At 43.6% G+C, this 23,228-nt stretch overlaps 1 long non-coding RNA gene across 1 annotated transcript in view; it reads left to right on the top strand.

Annotated features, from left to right (window-relative positions):
* Window positions 1-21,490, top strand: part of LOC139036611 (uncharacterized) — a 51,346-nt gene extending 29,856 nt beyond the window's left edge. The window contains exons 2-3 of the long non-coding RNA XR_011489430.1: window positions 12,621-12,718; window positions 21,128-21,490. This is a non-coding gene — a long non-coding RNA (uncharacterized lncRNA). The remainder of the gene's footprint in view (window positions 1-12,620; window positions 12,719-21,127) is intronic.
* Window positions 21,491-23,228: the final 1,738 nt, after the last annotated feature.

Raw genomic sequence — 23,228 nt, 5'->3', positions numbered from 1 at the left:
TTCCTTACATACATTAAAAATTAGCACCTCCTTTAAGACTGCTGAGAGGTACCTGCTCATGTCTCTGGTCTTGGAGGCTTGAGTCACTGTGTGCTATCTTTGATGATGGGGAAAATGAATCAGTTACCTGAATGACCAGGGAGGGGTACAGTCCTCTTTCCTCTTCCAATATTTTTCTTTTTGGCTGCACTGGGTCTTGGTTGCAGCACATAGGCTTCTCTTACTGTGATATGGGCTTAGTTGCCACGGGGCATGTGGGATCTTGGTTCCCCAAGGGACTGAACCCATGTCCCCTGCATTGGCAGGCAGATTCTTAACCACTGGACCACCAGGGATGCCCTGTTTCAGTCCTAATCGTTTGAGCTTGAGCTTATGTTCTGATCATATAACTAACCTCGCTCATTTCCACCCACCTGTCTCCCACCCTTGCTGGTGATGTGGGTCCATTAGATTGTGCTGTCAAGGATTTGGTGTCTTGTATGTATGTGTTTTTTCCAAATCACCTGGCTTGGGAGAAGAGAGAAGTAGTTGCCCAAGTTCTGGGTACCAGGCACTGTGTCAGGGGAGCTGCCATGACCCCACTGGCAGTGGCTGTGACCATTTTCTGTGAGTAAGAGGAGGGAACAGGATTAACCCTGAGGTCTACCTGTCTCCTCTGCCCTTGTAGGTGATGACCTGTTCCCATAGACTTCTGCTATGACTTAGGACAGCTTTTCTGACTCCTCCATGTTTGATCTTGGCAATGGGATTGGCCATCCTGGCACATGCATCCTGGTGGTGTTCACTGGTCACACACACCCCTTCTCTGTGCAGGTGCTATGTGAGGTATAAAGGGGTGCAGGGAACAGCCTGGGCCTGCTCTCCTGGAGCTTTCAGCCTAGAAGGGGAGACAGACATGAGCAGTGGACCAAGAAATCCAGGCTTAGAAATGTGCTAGGTGCTCAAAAGGATGCTGTGAGGAAAATGGGACTGGGGGTGGCAGGGAGAAACCTACTTTGCACTGGTGGTCAGGGAAGGCTTCTTGGAAGAGGTACCATTTGAAATAAAATCTGAAATCTTAGGAGGAGTCGGGCCATGAAGAGCATTGCACACCTCACCTGTATGTGCAAGAGCCCTGTGTGTATATGTTCACTGCACATGTGGAACTTCAGTGCACTTTTGTTCATAGATCTTCTTCCCTCCGCTTACTGCAGACCCTCCAAGACAGAGGCTGGGCCTTTGGCAGTGTCCCTTCAAAGCTGAGCATTTTGTGGATAAATGATTGTGCCCCCAGAGTAATATTATTCCATTGTTGCATCTCCTATCCTGGCTTTGTTATTGGAAATTTGTGTCCCAAATAAAAATGAACAGTGGTTCATTTTTCTGTTTCACCAGCAAATGGCTTTTCTTGGCTATGGGTGGATGGCACAATTGGGATTGATCAATAACATAAGAAGTTAAATTTTAGACAGTATTTTGGTGAACAAATAACTGAGAACTAACTCAACATGAGGGCCTGTGTTAGATGCTTCAGAGATTTTTTTTTTAAGTGAGAAAATAACTCCTGCTAGTGAGGCAGCCGTGGTATAAACATTTCCAAAATATTGTAAACCACTTTCTATCACCGTTTAGTGCGTATTCAGTTACTAAGTGAACATACGCATTAACACTTGTGAAGTGCTGTGGGTTTACAAAGTGGCGTGAGCCTTGTGGACTGCAAAACTTAACAGAAAATCATAGATTTGGTTGAGAGAAGAGTGGTTGCAATTTGGGCATGAAAGGCTGGGAAGCCCAGCTCTCAGAAGCAGGAAACAACAGTGAACTTCCACGCTGGTAAATATCTTAGACTGTGCAGGCTGTTATGACAGAACACCATAGACTGTGGGCTTAAATAACAGATGTGTTTCTTACAGTCCTGCAGGCTGCTCGCACACCCAGTGTCTGGTGAGGACCCATTTCCAGGCTCATAGACAGCTGACTGTCTTTTCCTGGTGTCCTCACTTGGTGGAAGGGTCCAGAAAGCTCTCTGGGTCTCTCTCTCTTTTTTAATTATGAAAATATGATAACACTTTTACAGAATACTTGGAAAATATAGAACAGAGTTACATATAGTTTCACTGTCTGTTACAATTATGTTTTTAGATAGAGAAATTAAGATTTTTAGTTGGAGTTTCAATATCAAACTCTCAAAAATTAATAGAACGAATAGACAGAAAAGTAGAAGGGTATGGTAGACCTGAGAAGCATTATGAACCAATTCAACATGATTAAGATTTATACAATTTTCACACAACAGGATACAAATTCTATTCAAGTTCTCTGGGGTCTCTTTTATCAGGGCACTAATCCCATCCATGAGGGGTCCACCCTCATGACCTACTCACCTCTCAAACCACTAATACTTTCACATTGGGGATTAGGTTTCATGAATTATGGGAGTCAGTGTGGTCAGTCTAAAGCAATAAGCACACAGATGAAGAATACATCTGACAGTTACCTTCCTGGGGAGCCTCAACGCTTTCTGATGACTGGATCATTTTTTCGGGGTTGCTGAGGCATCCTAGGTGGGATGGGAAGCATCTCATGTTGCAGGGCTCTGTTATTTGCAGACAGATCCAGGGATTGCCCACCAATGCTTCCCTCTACCCCTCTGAGGCACCGACATCTGGACCCTTCTCCTAGTAGAGGTCGCCTGCCCAGGGCCATGTGCCCACCCCACTGGCCCACGCTGGGGCCTTTGCCCTGAGCTCAGAGCCCCAGTGGGTGCTGGAGCATTTGGGTGACTGGCAGCCAGAGGGGCCTGTGTTCTCTCCTCCTGCCCTTTCCCTGCCCCGCTGGTCATGAATGGAGGGCACATGAGTGGAGAACAGGAATGCATTTGGAGTGGAAGATGCGATTTTCAAGAGGGGGGTGGTTTCTGACAACAGGTGGCGTTGATGGCTGAGGGCTGACAGTTCACTATCGGCAGAGCCAGCCTGTGCAGGGGACGTGTTCAGTCTCTGGTATTTGACCCTGAACTGACCCGAGTTACTTTCAAATCCAGTGTTAGGAACTTAAAGATAGAACCCAGAGAAATTTAAAAAGACTGATGAAAACTCATGCAAGTTGGGGAAGAATCCTGGGTCTATTTTAAAGTTAGAATTTTTTCTTTGTTCTCTCTCTTCTTCTTCTTTTTTTTTTTTTTTTTTGCAAAAAACTGTGTTCTTTCCTGTATTAAAAATAAACTTCTAGATTATTTCACATTACCCCTAAGCCTACATTGGGCCCCTTCATATTGTGGGAGTTATCTTGATTGAGATCCTAAGATCCAAGTTTGGAATATTTTTGCTTTTGCCTTTTTTTTTTTTTTTTTAAACAGTGAAGTGAAAGGAAATAGGGCTTATCCATTTAATGAATATTTATTTGTTAGGCAGCCTGTCAAATTCCTTAGAATATGTTTCAGGAAGCAAGATCAGGGCGACTCCATCTCTGCTTCTCGAGAGTTTGGGCTCTTCCAGAAGGGCAGACGTGCAGAAAACAAGGTGTCAGCAGCAGGCTGTGAGTTGAAGGTTCGCACCAGGAACAGGAGCCATCCAGAGCGGGCGGGGGGCGGGGGACGGGTCTGATGATCAGATTGTCCACCGACAGCATGTTTGAAAGTCATGAGAGATCACAAAGGTCTGTGAGCTGTGTCAGTTTAGGGATTTCTTTTCACTGTCACCATAATATAACTTGGACTGACGCCCGGTAGGGTGGCCTTATTTATAAAGTGGAATAACTTCATTGATTATTCCTACCCCATCTTGTGAACCTCATCAGCTTGTGGTCTGAGCTAATGTCCTGATTCTGGCTGCAGCTTCCTTCGGGGTCCGGGTAGTGAGCGATGAGGGGAGTGAAGAAGCTCGAGTCTGCAGTGGGCATCTGCTCCATGGACAGTCCCATCCAGGAGTTCACCTCCTGCAGAAGCAAACGGGGAGGTCAGTGTCTCTGCCTTGGTCTCTACAGGAGGCTGTTGGCTCTGATTCTCCTAGACATCTGAGTGCTGCAGGAAGGTGGAACATGTCTGCTTGTGCTGTTGGATATGGAGTTTTCTTCTTTCAGGAGCTTATCCTCCCATCCAAGTACTAACCAGGCCTGATGCCTCTTAGCTTCCGAGGTCAGACGAGATCAGGCACATTCATGGTGGGATGGCTGTAAACAGGAGTTTATCCTATTTTTTTGAAGTTTATTTATTTTTTAATTGAAGGATAATTGCTTTACAGAATTTTGTTGTTTTCTTTCAAACCTCAACATGAATCAGCCATAGGTATACATATATCCCCTCCCTTTTGAACCTCTCTCAATGGAACATTTATTCCAAAAGTAGCCCCTGAACTATGCTTTATAGATATCTCTATGAGGCTTTAACCTGGGATAGTTCGCTAGGAAACAGTATGTTTAAATATTATATTTAAAGATGCCACCACATCCTGACAGAATTCTTTTAAAAATATTTCACACAATCCTTCAAATTTATTGGCATGTCACAGTATGTTAAAAGATAACTCGGAGCCTTATAATTACAAGGCTTATGTAATAAAAGGTTTCAGCATCCAGTTAGAACAATTTTCTGCCAAACACAAGTGACTGTTTGAATGCATTTGTGAACCATTATTTTCTGTTGGAATGGAGAATCTTTTTGGGTAGGAGATGGCAACTGAGTATATTATTGCGTACGTGCCAAGTCTAAAGGACCAAAGGACTAAAGAGCCCCTTGATGAAAGTGAAAGAGGAGAGTGAAAAAGTTGGCTTAAAGCTCAGCATTCAGAAAACAAAGATCCATGGCATCTGGTCTCATCACTTCATGGCAGATAGATGGGGAAACAATGGAAACTGTGAGAGACTTTATTTTGGGGGGCTCCAAAATCACTGCAGATGGTGACTGCAGCCATGAAATTAAAAGACACTTGCTCCTTGAAAGAAAAGCTATGACCAACCTAGACAGCATATTAAAAAGCAGAGACATTACTTTGCTAACAAAGTTCCATCTAGTCAAAGCTATGATTTTTCCAGTGGTCATGTATGGATGTGAGAGTTGGACTGTAAAGAAAGTGGAGCACTGAAGAATTGATGCTTTTGAACTGTGGTCTTGGAGAAGACTTGAGAGTCCCTTGCAAGGAGATCCAGCCAGTCAATCCTAAAGGAAATCAGTCCTGGATATTCATTGGAAGGACTGATGCTGAAACTGAAACTTCAATCCTTTGGCCACCTGATGCAAAGAACTGACCGACTGGAAAAGACCCTGATGCTGGGAAAGATTGAAGGCAGGAGGAGAAGGGAACAACAGAGGATGAGATGGTTAGATGGCATCACTGACTCGATGGACATGAGTTTGAGCAAACTCCGGGAGTTGGTGATGGACAGGGAAGCCTGGCGTTGTTGCAGTGCATAGGGTCGCAAATAGTCGGACACGACTGAATTGAACTGATAAGTTGCTTCAGTCACGTCTGACTCTTTGCGACCCTGTAGACTGTCCTGCCAGGCTTCTTTGTCCATGGGGTTCTCCAGACAAGAATACCGAAGTGGGCTGCCATGCCCTCCTCCAGGGGATCTTCCTGACCCAGGGTTCGAACTTGTGTTTCTTATGTCTCCTGCATTGGCGGGCGGGTTCTTTACAACTAAGGCCACCTGGGAAGCCCAGGTATATTATTAGTTATAAGATTTTTCTCTTTCCTATAAAAAGCTACAATTTCACATTTCTTGAGGAAAGTTGGGAGTTGCACATTTTCCCATCCCCCAACTCGAAGTAGCTTAAGCAAAACATGAAATTTGTTGACTTATAAACTAGAGAAATCCAGGAGTGAAGCTGGCTTCACACAGGGCTCAAGTATCCTCTGGGGGTTGGGCCTGAAAGATAGACACTGGCAGTTCCTACAGCTTTGCCCCAAAGAGAAAGAAGAAAGACCCTCTTTCTTCTAGTGCTGCTCAGTCAAGTCTTATGAAAGGAATCCCTTTGGCCTGGATCATGTGCCCATGGCTGTGCCCAGAGGGGTGAACTGCCTTTGCAGGGTCCATCCTTGCAATGAGGGGTGGAGGCAGTGACAGTGGGAGAGAGGAGGAGTTCCCAAGTGAAGATAAGGGTCCATGGCAGACAAACCCACGCTTGTGCTTGTAGGGCCTGCTGTTGTTAGTGGCACCTGGTGTTGGAGGGATGGAGGATGGAGAAGAAGAAGCTGGCAGTCCCAGTGGTACCTGCTATTTGTTAGAACCTTGAGGTTATGGGCTCAACTGCAATACTTCTCCAACTGGCTTTTATGTAAGTACCTGGATGGCCAAGGATAAACTCATGATTGGGGGTGAGATCAGGAGAGGGAAACAGCCAAAGGCTGTCTTCCATAGATAATGAAATAGTATGCCTTTCTTCACTGCTTTATAAGATATGGGAAAGGATTCATGGAAGGGGCTTCCCAGAACTCTTCCTGTGACATTTCCAGGCTCCTGTTGGCAGAAGGATTTTTGTAGGTGTGTCTTCTTGGTGAGAGGGTGCCCCTGGGGTCACCTGGTAGGTTAGAGAGTTTAGGCAAAATACTCATCCAAGGGCTTTCTCAGCAAAAAAAAAAAAAAAAAAATGTCGAATGGTGATCTTTGTTTTACTGTGGGAGTCTCCTTCCCACATAAATGACGTTAGAGCCTCATTGTTCCCTCAAGGACCATCTTTATCCGCCTTTCAAGTTTCCCTTTGATTTCAGCAATTTTGTCTTACGCAGTGAACAGTCTTTGTCTTGGTCAAGCATCTGCTATGGAAGCTGACATTTTGAGTCTCTCTTCTTTATTTTTTTACTTAAACTTTTTATTTTCTATGGGGGTGTAGCCAATTAACAATACTGTGATGGTTTCAGGTGAACAGTGAGGGGGTTCAACCTTCCATATACATGTATCCATTCATCCCCAAACTCCCCTCCCATCCAGGCTGCCCCATGATATTGAGCAGAGTTCTGTGTGCTATACAGTAGTAGGTCCTTGTTGGTTATCCATTTTAAATATAGCAGTGTGTACCTTTCCATCCCAAACTCTCTTACTATCCCTTCCCCCCATCCTTACCTGTGGCAACCATAAGTTTGGTCTCTGTGAATCTCTCTTTTTTAGGTCAGTTAAGTTCCTTGATCTACGTTTTTACTCCTAATCGTGTCCTCTTTTTCTTCAAAAAGGAAAAAAAAAAAATCCATTCTGCCCTGAGTTTGGAAATCTCTCATCATCTTTGCTTGGTCAGTCAGACTTTATCACAGTGTAAACTTTGAAAATCACTCTTCAGTTCCTTATTTGTCCAAAGGGAGGGTTTTGAGCCCAAACCACTGTTCAGTTGGTTCAGTTTCTTTCCTGACATTTTCACCAGCCCATGTACCCAGAGGAAGCAGTATAGCAGGTGCCCTTGACCCCAGGTTCACCAAGGCCTGGACTCAAACCGCCTTTCTTCCTCCTGCCTGCAGACTCGCCCCATCTGGCTTCCCACCCCATGTTTCCAGCCCCACCAACACCACTCGCGCAAACACTGAGCAAATCTGGCTGAAAAAAACCTTCTTTGTCTGTTCAGCCTTAGCCTGTCCAAAGCTATCATTAAAGCCATAGCAGTTGTTCAATTATTAAAATGCGTTCTTGTATTCAGCTCTCAGACAGAATTCAGCCCGTTGACCAGTTGTTCAGATCTGTCTTGAGTGCATTCAGATCCATGGTTTTACAGTGTCATCTGATGATGGTGCATTTTCCAGCCAGGCTGGCTCCTGTTGGCTTAAATGGTACAGCCAAATGGGCACCGAACCTCCCCACCTTATCTCCTGTAAACGAAACTCCTTTGAACATTATTTTGTGTTCAAAGCACCATGCTCCACACTGGACACTTAAAGTTAGTGAGACACTTAAGATTTTGTTCCTGTATCCATTTTACAGATGAATAAAGAGGTTTGGTGAGGCGAGGAAACCTGACCCAGTTAGAAAGCATTTTAAAGCCATCTGTGGATTCCTGAGTCCACCTGGGCTCCCTGCTTAGACAGCAAGGGGATGCTCCCTCCCTCGTGGCCAGAAGATGCCGATCCAATGGGGGAGGAATAGCCATGTTTATTATCAGTTTCATGACGTCATCTCTTTGTGCTGATAGGAAGTCTAGTGATACATTTCCTTTTGAAGGAGGTTCTAACATTGACAGACACCTGCTTCTAAATCAGCTGGCCAAAAATAAGGAGCCCAGCCCATGATTTCTTGTTTCCTGTGGTTTGATCAATCTTGCCTGCAAAGACACTTCCTTTTTAGAGCGAACAACGGAACCTCTCCCCTGAGATGGGCAGGAACTTACCTGAATCGCTGGGGCAGGGACTCCCCTGGTCCTTAAATTTTCACTTGTCCTCTGATTCCCCTCCAGGAAGGAGACCAGAGCAGAAGTCTTGTCTGGTTCACTTAGCCTGAGGCTCAGATATTTGGGAGGGTGATTTTGAGTGTTTTCTTCTTATTGTTCTTAGACCACAATGGTGAAATCACTCAGGCATCTACACGGTATTCCCCGCCTTTGTTCTTTAGCCCCTGGTGGCCATGGGAGCTGGTGGCTTTGCTGTTCCTTCTGGAAGGAAGCGTTAGTCACATCTTAATCCTGAGTCATACATTAATACTCATTTGGGAAATAAGGAAATTTGACAGCAAGGTTGAGTCAATAATTTTGGTCCTGACCTTTGAGAGAGATTGGTAAACAAACTGAATCACAAATTGTTTATTATTTTGGTCACAGAAGCTAGAAAGTTTCCAAGAAGTGAATCTTTCAAATCTGTTTAGTATCCCACATACTTTAAGTTCTGTTTGTCATCAATTATTTAGATGATTAGTATTGCTACAGATTTGGAAAATAAATACCTTTCTACTATAGAACATTACAATTTTATTTAATGGAAAAAAAAAAACTGTTCTCTTACTTTTCTTATTCTCCTAGAAGAAAATGTTCCACTGAATAATTTATGCTTTTAAAATGAAGCCTTGTGTTTTCGTGATACCAGAGGCCCTTTCATTATCTAAGTGGATGCTAAGCAGCCCTGAATATCAACCATTTTCATGTAATAAACATTTTGGACCTAGGACAACTCAGGCAACTTGATTGTTCCCAGGTGAAGTTCAGACTATGAATTATACAGAACTACAAATAATTGCAAATGATAGAACTAATCACAGTATGCAAATTAGCCTTGATAAGAACCTTATGAAAGTTTTTCGTGGTTATGGTCACATAAAATAGGTTGTAAAATTTAATTATGTCATTCAGGATGGTAAACACAGTATTATACTTTCACACTTTTTAAAAGAATTGAGACAATTAGTTATTAGTAATTTTGTAATCTTTTTATTGTGTATAAAATGCATGATTTTTTATGACAAAGGGACCAACTAAAAACGGACTGTCCCCTGATATTTCAGATCTAAAGTGCCTGCTTCTAAAATGTATGCTTGGCTTGAAATGACATAAAACCCTCCATGTTACTGATTTATACTTTAAAAAATTATTTCTGAAGATTCTACAGCAGGTCCTTGTTATCTGAGGATAATTAGAACCAGGAAAAGGCCATTTTAATTGAATCAACATAAACAGGGACCAGAATGTCATAATACAGTTTTTAAAAGCTTTGGGGCATTATCTGGCCAAAAACTCTGAATATCACGAAAATAGTATTTTTAGTTTAGACTTCGCGAAATGTAGATGATCATTTTGACCTTGGCTAACTCTTAGAATGAGCAATGCAAAAATCAAGTATTAATTGTTTGGAGAGGAATACATTTTTAGGCAAACTTGTGATTGTGCATCATGGTACTTCATAAATCCCACTTGATGTTGACATCACATCTTTAAGATGGTCAGTTTTACAGAAATACTTGAGATCCTAGCCATTCTCCTCTAGGCCTTTTAGATTGTTGACTATCAAACTCCTCCTGGACTGAAATCCCTACCTTGCCACTCATTTAAAATGTTTCTCTTAAATGATTGTGGCTCATCCGCCTGCTCAGTCCCCACTTGCCACTGTTTTGCCTGTCATTGCTGAAGTTCTCTAATATTTTGATTAACCATGTGAAATTCTGTATTTGGAGGTCAAGATTTGCAATTAGGAAAGATGCTGATGGTGAGCAGGGATGGGATTTTGAGTGGGAATTCAAGTCACTTGATGGTTGGTTGTTAGGAAATACTGTAGAGTTTTGAAGCCATGTTTCCCTTAAGAAAAGCTCACCATGTGGGAATCTGGACAGTGAGCAATCAGGTAACCGGGACCCCCCAGCTTATTTGCCTGAGTCCATTAAAGTGTGCTCTGGAGACAAGGAGGCAGATTCATGAGTGGGACACTCCACTGGTCTCAGTCCTGCCAGGAAGTAGGTTTATGACCATGGATAAGTCATTTAACTTCTTTTGGACTGATTTTCTAATCTACGAAGTGAAAAGGTTGAGCTCAAGCCCCTTCTGGTGACAAGATTCTGTAATTCTGAAGTGCTGGGTATTTTAAGGCTGGTGAGAGCTTTAGCACTCAGTTTTCACAGAATCCTGGAACTTAATAATCATCAACCAACTCTTTCTTTTAGTTTAATTGTACCATATAGCTTGCTTACTAAGTCACTTCAGTTGTGTCCTACACTTTGCAACCCTGCCAGTCTCCTCTATCCGTGGGATTCTCCAGGCAAGAATACTGGAGTGGGTTCCTCCTCCAGGGCAACTTCCCGGCCTAGGGATTGAACCTATGTCTCTTAAGTCTCCTGCATTGTCAGGCAGATTCTTTACCACTAGCACCACTAAGTATCTATATATAATATAAGATGTAAAAATATATATCTGTAGATAATTTCTGTAGCTATGGATCACATATGGATATATGTGATCATTTATTTGGTAAAATTGTAATCAGCACTTTGGAACAATTTTAAATCTGCTCTTTTCAATCATGTTATCCTTAAGCATTTGCCTATATATTGTAATCTTTCTTTCTTTCTTTCTCTTTATTTACTTTTTGGCCTCACCAAGTGCCTAATGGGATCTTTGTTCCCTGACCAGGGATTGAACACTGGCCCTCAGTGGTGAGATCATAGAGTCCTGACCATCAGGGAATTCCTGTATATTGTAATCATAACATGTTTCTCTTTTTCACATTAATCTGTTCTAATGACTGCCGTTAATAATAATCCATAAGTACATTTTCTAAAAATTTTTAACTTTTTATTTCTTATTGGAATATGGCCAGTTAACAATGTTGTGATAGTTTCAGGGGCACAGCAGAGTTACTCAGCCATCCATATACATGTGTCCATTCTCCCCCAAACTGCCCAAGTCCACGTGTTGGTGGTTTAGTCACTAAGTCATGTCTGCCTTTTGCGACCCCATGGACTGTAGCCTGCCAGGGTCCTCTGTCCATGGGATTCTCTAGGCAAGAATACTGAAATGGATTGCCATACCCTCCTCCAGGGGATCTTACCAAGCCAAGAATCGAACCTGGGTCTCCTTTCATTGCAGGCAGGCTCTTTACCAAAGTACATGTGTTATGATACATTATACTTCAATATACCCTGCCCAGTATATCCTGTCAACAGAGCATCTCTCTACTTTAGAATTTTGGGGGAGAGTTTTGGGGTCATGTTACCATAGGCACCTCTGTAGGTAGACAGTTTTGTAAAAAAAAAAAAAAAGCTTCCCACCCCACTAGGACAGTCTGTGTACACTGCAGTACTTAAACACTTTTAGCCACTGCTATAAACAGGAAGAAACATACTAAGGCAAAGTTCTGGCTAAGAGAAGCAGGGGGAGTGGCAAGGAAAGCTGGAAGGATATTCCTTTTGCTGCTGCCAGCAGGGTAAATCAAGATCCCAGGAGTCTGGCGTAAATAAAGGAAGTTGGGACGGACACAGAACGGGGGTTCTGGATGCATTTGCGGAGCACTGCACCTCATATTCGGTCACCCTGGAGGGCTTGGTGACCTTTGGCTTCTGAAGTTGCACTGAGCCTGGTGCGGACAGCAAAGCCACCAGACGTCACCAGCCTCCAGGAGCAGAAGTGCTTGTGGGAATGAGGCCAAACGAGCGAATCCTGCAAGGTTAAAAACTGCAGCACTTTTTAGTTCAAGATCTGGGAGATTGTCAAAGCATCCTGGGGGGATACGAGTGTGTTCATCCGTTAAAATTTCGTCTGCTGCCTCCTACAAGATGAAGGGAGCATAACTGACACTCTTCTGTCCCCTCTGGCCATGTCTGCTTTGGTCTCTGGTTGCTCTGGGTCTCCTGCATATGTGGGTGAATGGCTTGTGATGCTTTTTGACATAACTTGCTTCAGTAGCAAGGTGGTTATTGAGAAAGAAAGGGAACTCTGTGTTGCAGAAATGGGGGTGGGGATAACTTGGTTGTTTACAGTAGTTGATGGCACATGTTTCAAGTTAAGCCAGGTTAAGCAAGGCAATTTTAGCCTTGATCGGCATGACCAAGTAGAAAAAAAAAACTGTTACAGAAATTTTATGTCAGTTTCACTTCCCCTTGTTGGAGGTCTTATGGAAATGGGAGGTAGTGATAAAGTCTGTTGAAGTCCATTGTTCTCAGAGAATTTATTTCATCTCATTTATGTATTCCTCAGCTTTAGAAGTCACATCCTATAATTTAACAAAAAAAAATTTTATTTTTTTTCCCAGATTCTAGTACATTGGAGACTGGTCCTTTTCTAAAACTAGAGGAGAAGACTAGGAAGGGGTGATGAATTCTTTTTGAGTTTCAAGTTACAAAATAAAAGGTAAGTATTAATGACTTCCCAATGTGTTTACAATACTGTTGAGACCAGCTGAAAAAGCAGCAGACAAATAACCAAGAGTTTTGGATATTTACTCTCACAAAAAATAACACATACACTTCTAATTTACTTGTGGGATTTTAAAAGAGAAACAAAACTTAACATATTCTTTTGAAATAAACTTTCCAGGTAGATACACCAGAGGGTTAAGGTGAGACCCAACTGAGAAGTTTATTTTTTTCAGAGATTGCATCCCTGGGCACGTTTCCCAGGCTTGGTCTGTATAATATCCCCTGATTTAGAGAGAGATGCGAGAATTCCCAATATCGAAGTTAGAGAAAGACAGCTAAAGTGTAGGGACTTACTTTAATCACACATAAATTTGATGAAACTTAATCACCAGCAGCTGCCTTAGGTCTTTCCCCAGATCTAACTCACTTAAGCCCCATGACAGCTGCTAGCCCTACCTGGACATGCCCAGATCTCTATGGCTGGACCCCAGGAGCAGCACCCTCTCCCAGCCCTCTCATCCTAAAGCTGGTCATCCTCTCCAGGCCAGGGGTAGTCCTCGCGGAGTGCCCTTCTTCCCATTTCCCAGAACTCACAGCCAAAACTGAGGACCTCCATTAGTCCTCAGGACTGCCATGAGGACCATCAAACTTACTGTTTCCTCAAAAGGCTGTCTTTCCAGTCTCTTGGCAATATTTTGTCGTTATTGACAGTCACAGTTCCTCTTTTCCACTTCTCAGTGTATCCATTGATTTTCCTCCTCTCCTTCAAATTTCTCTGCTTAATGACTGGATTCATGGCTAAAAGGAAATCACTTTTAAATTCACATCGATCTACTTTTTGTTTCTTAAAAAGCCAAATCCATCTCAGGGCCCATAGGCTGAGGATATAAAAAAAAAAAAATTAGAATTTTTAAAACCTCTGACTGTCTAATGAACAGGCTACCCTGCCTGGAGGAGCATCTCTGTTGATGGAAGCGTTTCTATAGAAACTGCACACCTGTCTGACAAGGATTCTCCAGAAGAGGAGCCTGGCTGAATTTGGAACAAAGTTTTCTCGGTTCCAGCAAAAAGGAATTACACACTTTCTCAGTTGATGGCCCAAAGGAAACAAAGTTGGGTGTGTGTTTAATTCACACACTTTAAAAATTAAGCCAAGATATTCAACTAGATTATTGCACATCTACTGAAAGGTGACTCTGATTCTCGAGTATATTTCTGGAAAAGCTGTCCAGGGAGCAAGTGACTCTGTGGGCATTTTTCCATGTGATGTGGGCTTCAGTGGGTGCAGGGTGGGATCCCAGAGGGCCCTCGACAGCAGGTGGGCACAGACAAAGTGCACCCTGAATCAGGGTAATTGACCATTGGGATCAACAGAGGGGGACAGTGATGAAAGCTGATAGTAAACTGTCTGAAGTGGGTATGTAGGTTTTGCTGGGCCGTGAGGGAGATTATATGAGTTGATTATACATCTGACTGCTATGAGGGTCTGAAAATGACTTTTGAACCCCACCTGCCCTGCCACCCTTGAACCCCTAGTGTCTGCCTCCCGCTCCCATAGCCCCATTGACCTGTCCTTGGAGATGATGGGGGAGTAGTCCTTAATACATGAGAGAAAGCACAGTAGGGTCATCTTTCCTGAAAACTTCTGTATATATTTGAGCCTCTGAAGGCATATTTATTTGTGTTTTAACGAAGTTATGCTCCTGTTTCTTTCTCAAGCCTCTCTCGTTCCAGCAAGAAGTGTTTTCTCCTCCTTTCTACACAAGCATCGCTGGGTCCTTGTCTCTTGCCATTGCTCTGGTTCCTTTCACATTAATTATGTGGCAAGAGGCATTTCCTCACTTACTGCTAGACTGTTAACTCCAGGAGGCAAAGGATTTCTTTCTGTTTTGTTTGCTACTTTGATGTCAGGTGCCTGGAACAGTGTCTGGTATGTGGAAGGTGCATGATAAACGTTTACTGGGGTAAATGAGGTGGCAAATGCATCTTCCTGTCTCAGGACCCGTCCCTTCATCCATGAACTTCTTGCTGGACTGACACAGCGTCTGGTCTCCTCACTGACCACTGGTCTGTGGGGTGTGATCACCCACGCCTGGTCCCCTCAGAGGGGCTGGGGAGGTGGTGTGCTGTGTTCTCACCACCTTGGAGACCTTAGGTTAAGCTGTCAGCTATTGGAGGCATTTCCTGGTTGCTTGCAGGTGTGACATGGAAGGGACGCAGCTGCCATGGGGCAGCTCTGGGGCCGTGGTGGGACCAGCCCCTCCCAGAAAGCGTCTCTGATGGATGGGCCGTGGCTGGTCAGAGACGCGGGGGCAGGAAGGGCGTGTGCTGGTTGTCACAACTGAGTCTTCCCCTCTGGTCGGTCTAAGAGGAAGCCTGTGGTTAAGTCACGTGGCGGCAGAGTGTCCCTGACAGGGGGGTTAAGGTGGCCCAGACCAAGCCCTGCCTCTGTTTAAATACTTAAAGGAAGACAGACAGAGGCTGCATTGCAAGGTGTGGGATGTGATTTGCAGCAGATAAGGAGTCAGGCCGACGGAAAGTCAAATCTAATTCAAATGATCTAATAACATCTTTGAGTGGCTGTCCTGAGGGTCAGTTCTGGTTGATTACAGCTTATCCTCCTGCCCCCAACCACCACCCCCCACAACCCCAGGATCACAAGGAGGAGAGCAGGAAGCCAACTTTCTCAGAACCTCTGTGCTAAGAGAGTTTATCTGGATAGGACATTGTAGGTGCAAGACTTAGGCTGTAAGGCACAGTAAGAGTTGCCTTCTGGTCAGCTGAGGAGTAACTCTGAGATGATCATGAGATATTAATGTCATAAAACTGTGGACTTCTGCTCCTGTCCTCCTCCCCTGCCCACTTCTCTTTCTTCTTGTCCATCATCATCATCTCCTTCTCTCGCGCTCTCCCTCACACACATACCCCTGGCTGACACTTGAGAAACTATCAAGCCTTTCCCTGTCAGGCTGTGTGCTGAGGTGGCTGGAGTCTCTCTCGTCATCACCAAGTATTTATGAAGCTTTCTCTCGGTGTCATGAAACTGCTGCCAACTTCTCCTTCTCTGCCTTGTGCTCCCTGAGCCTTGCTCTCCAGTTGCTCCATGCTTTCCTATTCCGTTCCCCCAGGGTCATCCCTTCCCAGCCTCCCTCATCAAATCCTAGTCCCTGCCCCGCCTCCACCTCCCGGAAGCCCACCTGGTTGCAGCCCTGCAGAACCCCTGCGGCCCTCACCTCCGGCCCCAGGAAAGCAAGCCCAGCAGGTGATGCCAGTCACACCGGGGAAATCAGGAGCCTGAGCCGTGACCACCTTGTCTGGCCCATCTCGCGCTGGGTTCCATCACCTTCCCGGGATGCACTAGGCACTTGGGATAACCTGACCCTTTGGCTGTGGCCCCAGGACTGACATCTAGTCTCAGCTGAGTATAGTCAGCTCCTCGGATGCAGGCCTCCAGCCCCACCTGCTGGTCCCATGGCAACCCGTGTGAGGGGTGATGGCACCACCTGGGAAGCCCTCACAGAGGGACCTAGGCTCACAAGAGAAATGGAAACATTTCCGTAGTTTTCACGTCTTGCGCCTAGAAGTGTTACTTGGAGGGAAAATTCACCTCTTGGGCATCTGTGTTCATGGGTTGCGGGCAGCTGCTGAGCTGAGTGGAGAGGGAGAATGTGTGGAACAGACCAGGGGGTGTCCAGGATACTCAGAGTGTGTGTGTGAGCTGTGCTCAGTCGTGGCCGACTCTGTGACTCCATGGACTGTAACCCACCAGGCTTCTCTGTCCATGGGATTTTCCAGGCAAGAATACTGGAGTGGGTTGCCATTTCATACTCCAGGGGATCTTCCCAATCTATCCAGGCATCAAACTCATGTCTCTTGTGTCTCCTATATTGGCAGGCAGATCCTTTACCTGTGGCAGACCCTCACAGAGGGAGTCAAAAGGATTCAGTCTCTTCCCTAAGTTTCCATTTTTTTCATTAGAGATTTTAAAAATGATTACATAGCAGTTTTCAATATCCAGTTGATCAAGGTATTTTAGAAACCTTTGATTTGAAAAGTTCTAAGGTGAGTGATCTTTAGTTTGGTAAACAGATGGCTTCTGATGACCTGGGGTGAACTCTTGCATAAGTGAGTAGGCCTGGTTCTCAAGAGATGCTTCCAATACCCAAGGATCATAACCAAGAACCACTAGGAGAAGAGACTTAGAAAATACGCTCCATGCAGCCACATGGGTTTTGCGTCATAGCAGATGCTAGCTGAACAGGAGCCCTATGTTTGGCCAAAGGCCGTTGTCAAAAACAGAAGGGCTGGCTTTAATCCCCCTCGCCAGGATCCAACTCAATGTTCCATAAACAGCTGCTCTGGCCCCTGAAGATGACATCTCAGGGCCCAGGGTCACTCTTCCTGCCCTGCCAGAGCCGGCCCACCTGGCTGTTCTCTCCACTTAACTTTAGACAAGAGGAAATCTCTATGAGACTCTGTGTATAGTCTCAGAAACATGTCTTGTTTTATTGTCATGACCCAAGACTACTTAGTAAGTCCTTAGGACTTGAGGTAAGCTGACTGTACTGTTTCCTAAGTATCTGTATTTAACAAGTTAAATCTTTGCTCTCGAGTTTATATCACACATACACACACACACACGCCTACCCTTATTATTTGAACGTTGACTGATGATATGTGTGTTTCTGTAACACGGGGAGTAACACAACAGGATGTAGATGAATAAATCTTTAACAAATCTTTGTGTAACACTAGGGCAGGGCCGTTTTATCCATCATGAGAATAGAAGGATGAAGGAAAAGACATGGTTTTCCATTCATCTGTGGAGGGGGAACAAGTGGAGGAAAAATTAGTTTTATTCTTGGAAGAGTTGAGGGCATGAATAGAACATGGTTTGATGACTAAGAAATGGCAACCATGGTGGGACTGGTTGGGGAACGGAGGTGGTGTGCCCCTGGGAGGCATCAGGGGACTGCACGGATAGGAGTAGTGGCTAGTTTCTAGGGGTCCTGGTGTTTCAGGTTCTACTCTGGGTCATGGATGTGACCTGGGCTTATTGAACTGATCGCTACAAAGTTATGTGTGGTAGGAAGAATCATGACTCCCCGAAGAATCATGGTTCACGTTCTAATTCACAGAGGCTATGGATATGCTAGGTTACATGGCAAATAGGAAGGTCTTATCTGGCTTTGAAATGGGGAGGTTATCCTGATGGTCCAGGTGGGTCCTACGTAATCACAAGGGTCCTCTGACGTGAAGGAGATGTAGGAGAGTCAGTGTAAGAGTGATGCCATGGGATAAAGTCTCTGGAGGATGGGCCACAGATCAAGGAAGGTAGGTGCCTCTAGAAGCTGAAAAGGCCAGGAAATAGATTCGCCCCTGAAGCTGCCAGAGGGGATGCAGCCATGCTGACATGTCAATTTTTAGGCCACTGAGACCCAATTCAGACTTCTAACCTCTAGGGCTGTAAGATAATAAAGTTATTTTAAGCCACCAAGTATGTAGTAATTTGTTACAACAGTGATGGAAAACAATCCAATATGGAAATCTGCCTATACTGTGGAGATGTGAGACTCCCTTAGTTATTTATGAAATTTAATACAATGGAAAATTTATGAAAGACAAATAACTCGAAGAATCTTGTCAAAATGAATTGTAAGATCTTTCTAAGCTAATCTGTTTCAGTAAAGTGAGGGCAAGAACTTTATTTCCTCACTATTATACTCTCACTACCTAATTCATTTTTATAATTCATTTTTTAAGTGAATGAAACTCTTCATGTAAGTCTATGAAAAAACAAAACAACCATCTTTCCAAAGAAATTATTTTATGCAAAAGTGTGTCACTATGACTAGAAATCTTAAATTTATACTCTTTTTATAGACCAAGAATATTATACTTTACATTATCACTCAAAGATAAGAGGTTTGGTTAGAGGATTTAATTTCTTTTAAGTTGTTGGGTGTAAGCAGGAATCATTTTTGCTTTCTTGGGTTCTAGGAACTTCTTTGTACCTATGCATGGTTTGAGTGTTAACTTGCCCTTTGTCTTATCAATAAAACCACTGTAATATGTAGCAATCTGTAACCTTAAATCCATGACACCTCCCCCACCCCCAAAAGTGCTCATTATTTGTGAAATTTAGTTTAGGAAACCTGATACTGTAATACTTATCTATTATAAATTATCTTTGCATGGACTCTTAGAATTACAAATATTTCTAGTGTAGATTTGCTCTTTCTTGACTCACTTATTCTTTGAGGAAAATCTTGGCTAGGATTTGCTATGTGCCAGGCCATGGGAAAACAAAGGTAACTAAGATATAGCACTTTGCAGAGAAAGTCACCTTCTCAATGGGAAGAAAAAGAAGTCTGTAGATAATGAAATGATGAAATAGCCAATACTGAAATAATTCCCAGTGTCAAGAGTAGTAAACTTTCAACTCTGCAAGGAGAATACAGCAGAGAGAAAGAGACTAGAGGACAGAAGGAGCCTGGCAACTAGAAGGGACAAGTATTAATTGCTACTGAATCCTGGCACTTTTACACCTAATTTTATCATTTTACTTTGCAAAATCACACAGAGTGGAAATAATAATCACTGTCTTCTGAGTCACTGATTTTAAAGCAGAGATGGGCAGATTATTCTGTGAAGGGCTAGATAGTAAATATTTCAGGCTATGGGGGCCATACTGTCTCTGTCACACCTATTCAACTCAACTGTTGAGGCAGGAAAACAGCCACATAGAATATGGAAGCAAATGAGCACATCTGTGTTCCAGTAAAATTTTATTGACAATAATGGACAGTGGACCAGATCTGGCCCAGGGGTTGCAGTTCACTAATCCCTATTCTAGAACAGCTATGATAGCTACTGTTTCATTTTAGAATATTTCTGGAGAGGGAGATTATAGGTTTCATTAGCTTTACAAGTGAGTTGGTGACAGTTTCAAAATGAATTATAGAATCTCACCAAGAAATAGTGGCAGACTGGATTAATAATGGAGGTTCAGACAGACCCAGTTTTTGGACGTTTCACATCATCGTGGTTAATATTTAACAGACCTCTGAGAATCCAGATATAATCCATCTTTAGGTCATTATATGATGAGTCCAAAGAGAAAACCACACTAATTCAGTCTTGGCACAGGTTTTGCCGCTGTGTAGGCATGTGTGTGTTTTAGCTTTGAGATTTTTTAAATCATGGAAATAAAGAAGATTTGTCTGGAACCATTGGGAAGAAATGAGGTAAATATCTGAACGGATGACCTGGGAGAAGCCTAGAGTGTAAAGTCTCAATACTGCTGTCTTCTGGAAAAAGGCAGAAACATCTGGTTAGTGTAACAATGAGGGGTGATGTGAAAGGAAACCTCACATCCAGATTAGAAAAGCAGAATACATCTTGACATCTTAAAGCAACAAGCCAGAAAAAAAAAATATGTCTTTAATAGCTGATAGTGTGGGAAAAGTCACTAAATTCAGGGATTGAATTTCTTAATTTGGTTTCTTAATCTTTTAGAGCAAAACAGTGAATTTTTCTTTCCAAGAGTATATCCAAGTGTATCTCTTAAGATACAGAGGAGTAGGAAAACACCTAGAAAACCATTATATGACTTTAAAAAAACGTGATACTGGGAAGCTGTGTAGGTCACCTGTCCCAGCCCTAACGTGACCGAAAGATTTTTCTCTTGGCTGATGAGAGAGAGCTTGGACGAATTTGGTTACATTGGGGCGCTTATTTCTTTTGAGTAAAATTTTCAAAAATCAAAAGCACACAAAGTTTATAAGATGGTTTCAAGTGTAGATGGTTCCAACTGGATCGAAACATTTTTTCACCAACAGGAATCAATTAAAAGGATGTTGTCTCCAGCGGTTCCCATGCTTGGCACTCACCAGTGTGTTTTGATCTGGTTCCCCATCTGGCTCTGTACTCTTGCTCTTAAGATTGACTTGGAGGAAAGAGGGAGGAAAAGATGGAAAATATGGGAGTTGATATCTTCCTGGAAGACACTGTAGATGTCAGCAGACTGAATTATTCCAACCAAAACAATGTAAGCTTTTCCTTGTGCTTTGAATCCTGGGCACGAATCTTGTCTTGGATGAGACAGATGTGATTCTGGGGACATGCACAGTGTCCTGAGCTTCGATGACTTTTCTGCTTGTCACTCTTACAGGAGTCAGACACACTACTGCTGTGCATTTGTGTACTGTTTCTGGCCTCTTTCTAAGTTCAGTGGAACTTCATAAAACTCAAGAAATCTTAGGACAGCTTGAAGAAAATAATCTGTAAAGTAGATCAGTGTTTTAATGTGGATTATAGCCAACAAACAGCCTTTATGTTGAAGGCTTTAACGTGTAAGCTAATTAAAGAGTCTTACAAGTTGACTTTTCTTTCCCAACAGACAAAGCCCTTTTTTAAAAAGTTAATTAACTGGACTTTCCTGGTGATCCAGTGGTTAAGAATCTGTCTTGCAATGCAAGAGACACCGGTTTGATCCCTGGTCCTGGAAGGTCTCATATGCCACGGAAAACTAGGCCCGTCCGCTACAGTTACTGAGCCTGTGCTCTGGAGTCCTGGAGCCGCAACTACTCAGCCCACGTGTAGCAACTACTGAAACCCATGCACCTGAGCTCCGCAACAAGAGAAAAGCCACCGTGATGAGAAGCCTGAGCACCCCAACCAGAGAGTAACCCCAGCCTCTCTCCACAACTAGAGAAAGCCCGCACACAGCAATGAGACCCCAGAACAGCCAAAAATAAACAAGTAAATAAATATTTTTAAAGTTAATTAATTTGGTTGCACTGGATCTTCATTGCCATGTGCAGGCTCTTATTTGTGGCATGTGGGATCTAGTTTCCTGACCAGTTCCCTGCATTGGGTATGCAGAGGCTTAACCACTGGACCACCAGGGAAGTCCCCAGACAAAGCCTTTTTGCAATGTAAACATGGTAAGGAATATTCAATACTCCACAGTTTTGCTGACATTCTTTTCTTTTAGCAAGGGTTAAATAAGGGGGATCTTCAAAGCCTTGGTGCTATATTGTAGAGAGCTTTGAAGTTTTTATTAGCTTCCCTGGAAATCACTGTTCCCTGGAAAGTTCACTAATGGAATATATAGTCTCTTACACAAATCCATTTCTTAGCTGTGTATAGAGTAAATTACCTAGTCAGTGGGGATTCTCTGGCAAGATTAAGTTAATACCCAAACTGGTCCCGAGTTAGCTATTCTCATTGTAAAGCTTTTGCAGTCATAAGGTATAATGTTATTTGGGTTAAATTTAACATTTCTGTATCTTAACTCACGTCTTGAACTCCCTGAAAGCAGCATATTATACATTTCCTAGCCAGTCAGACAGCAGCTCTTATATATGAAACTAACTTCTTCCAGCTTAGTGGGCGGTGCCATCCTGCACCCAGTGCCCCCTCGGCCCCTTCTCATCTCCACCTGTGTCTCCACCCTATCCAGAGCTGACTGTCTCTGCCTTCTCGGTGGCGGTGGCCTCCTATCAAGTCCTCTGCTGCTGCTTTCCCTCTTCCCCATTTACCTAACCCCCAAAGTCTGTTTTCCGTGGAGCCACTAGACTGATTCTTTAAAACTAAATCAAGATCATTCGTGCCCTCCTGCACACCCTACAGTGGCTTCTCGTAGCTCCGAATCAAATTCCAAGTCCTTCTCTGGCGCAGGCCTCTCTGATCTGTGCTCGGCTTTCCCTGTCCCGCATTTCCTGCTGGCTTCCAGGACAACCCCCTGTCCCTCGCTCTGCTCCGACCACACCGGCCACCTTGCTTGTCCCATGCACCCATTCAAAACTTGAAACTTCACACTTTCCCGCTCCTGAACCACCTCTCCCGCCATATACCCAGCAGCTTTCTGGCCGCTTCTTTCAGGTTTCTGCTCAAAGGCAACCATCTGAGACCCAGGCACTTTATCTAAATGAAAAACCCCCATCCTCCTACCTGGCTTTTCCTTCCTTCCTTCCTTCTCTTACTAATGGACATTCAGCTTATTATTGATTGATCGCTTGGTTTACATGTTCATTCTTTTATTTATAGTTCATCTATCCCTCCCAAGAGAATGTAAACTCCATAAAGATAGGGACTTACAATGATACACATGTATCTTTTGTGCCTCACACATGTAGGCAATCAAGAGGTATCTGCTGGGTGTTGAATGAAGGAAAGAACCAGAGTCATTTACATTGTCTTTGGTTTCCATATATAGACCAAGTCATAGAGCAGTCTATGTTGTTCAAAATGCCAGTGATGTTTTTTATTTTCCTGCTTTAATAAAGTTTTCCGTCCAATAGCCAGAGTTTACCTTAGATTTAGCTCTTGCCTGAAGATCTTAGCAGTGACCTTGGTCAGCCTCCAGTGTAGTTCAGCATGGAACAGAGGTACCATATGGACACGAGGACCTGGACTTCCTGGTGATGTAATGGTTTTGTAGTGGCCATCCGTGTCCACGGACAGAGCCACTGGAGTCTTACTTGCCTTGTAAGTGA

This window comes from Odocoileus virginianus, chromosome 9, assembly GCF_023699985.2.
Source record: "Odocoileus virginianus isolate 20LAN1187 ecotype Illinois chromosome 9, Ovbor_1.2, whole genome shotgun sequence".
Classification (NCBI taxonomy): Eukaryota; Metazoa; Chordata; class Mammalia; order Artiodactyla; family Cervidae; genus Odocoileus; species Odocoileus virginianus.
The sequence above is the reverse complement of the archived record's forward strand: the minus strand, read 5'-3'. Positions and strand labels throughout refer to the sequence as shown.